Source organism: Oratosquilla oratoria, unplaced genomic scaffold (assembly GCF_046742065.1).
Source record: "Oratosquilla oratoria isolate Oo_2021 unplaced genomic scaffold, ASM4674206v1 SCAFFOLD77, whole genome shotgun sequence".
NCBI lineage: Eukaryota > Metazoa > Arthropoda > Malacostraca > Stomatopoda > Squillidae > Oratosquilla > Oratosquilla oratoria.
This window is the reverse complement of record NW_027467741.1, coordinates 473,168-475,000: the sequence shown is the minus strand read 5'-3', so window position 1 is coordinate 475,000 and position 1,833 is coordinate 473,168.

Here is a 1,833-nt window from a genome sequence, read left to right as displayed (position 1 = left end):
ATCTAAATGATTCTTAAAGCTTCGAACTGAACTACATTGCACTACCTGTGCAGGAAGTTTATTCCATTCATTAACTACACGGTTGGCAAAGTTGTTTCTACCTACTTCCAAATTGAATCTATTTCCGGACAGTTTGAGACCATTGTTTCTTGTCTGATTCTCATTCAATGTGAAAATTGTGTCACTTTTGATGTTGTCAATTCCCTTTAAAATCTTAAAGACCTGTATCAAGTCACCTCTGAGTCTACGCTTTTTTAGGGAAAACAGATTCATGTGCTTAAGTCGATTTTCGTATGATTTATTTTTGATATTTGGAATCAGTTTTGTGGCTCGCCGTTGTACTTTTTCCAGTCTGTCAATGTCTTTAATGAGATTCGGTGACCATACGGAAACAGCATATTCCAAATGTGGACGAACTAACGATTTATATAGCTTGTTAATGAGTGATGGACTTTTGAAATCAAAAGATCGCGCAATCAATCCCAGAATCTTATTTGCTTTCTCAGAGGCTGAAATACACTGCTTGGATGATTTGAGGTCGTTACTGATAATTACGCCGAGATCTTTTTCACTATTCACTTTTGTTAACGAATTTCCAATTAACTTGTAATCGTACTTGCTGTTATTTTTACCTATGTGCATTACCTTGCATTTACTTGTGTTAGATTTCATTAGCCACTTTTCAGATCATTGCTGTAATTGATCTAAATCTTCTTGAATATCTAATTGGTTTGAGTGATCATTTGCCACTCCGCACAGTTTTGTATCATCAGCAAATTTGGAAACAGTAGATTTTAGTCCATGGTCTATATCATTTATATATACTATGAATAGAAGTGGCCCAAGAACGGAACCCTGAGGAACTCCACTTGCAACACTTTTCCATCCAGAAGTTTTTCCATTTAAAACAACTCTCTGTTTTCGACCTTTCAACCAATTACCAGTCCAACCTAATAGGCTACCACTTATTCCATGCAAAGCTAATTTAGTAAGTAGTCTTTCGTGTGGGACGGTATCAAAAGCTTTTGCAAAGTCTAGATATATTAAATCTATATTGTTTCTTTTGTCATAATTCGAGATAACTGTGTTGTAGAATTCGAGTAAGTTAGTCACGCAAGAACGTTTCCGTCTGAAACCATGCTGGCTATCATTTATCAAACGGTTACTTTCTAAATGATATTCGATAGCATCTCTGATGATAGTTTCCATTATTTTTCCTACGATCGAAGTCAAACTTATAGGCCTATAGTTATTTGGTTTCTTTTTGTCACCTTTTTTGAATATGGGAGTAACGTTAGCTAGCTTCCATTCTCTTGGGACATCTCCGGATATGATGGATTTCTTGAAAATAATTTCTAATGGAACAACAATCTCATTTTTCATTTCCTTTAAGATTCTTGGATGCCAACCGTCAGGCCCTGGTGTTTTATTAACTTTGAGTTTGTCTATACACCTTTTAATTTTTTCTTTTGTTATATTTACCGTAGTGAGTAAGTTTACCCCAGACTTTTCACAGGTTTCAGTTTGGAATTCACTTTGAGGTGTTTCGTTTACGAATACCGAGCTAGAATAATTGTTTAAGATATTACACATTCCTTCATTTGAATATTCAAGTTGACCGTCAGCAGATAATAGTGGACCAATGTGATTCCTAACAACCTTTTTATCTCTAATGTAACTGTAGAATTCTTTGGGATTCTCTTTGGATTTATCAGCGATGTTCATTTCGTATTGTCGTTTTCTTTTTCTTATTGTATTTTTTAAACCTCTCTGTATTGATACATAACTTTCATAGTCATTAGATGCACCCGAGCACTTATATTTCTTATAAGC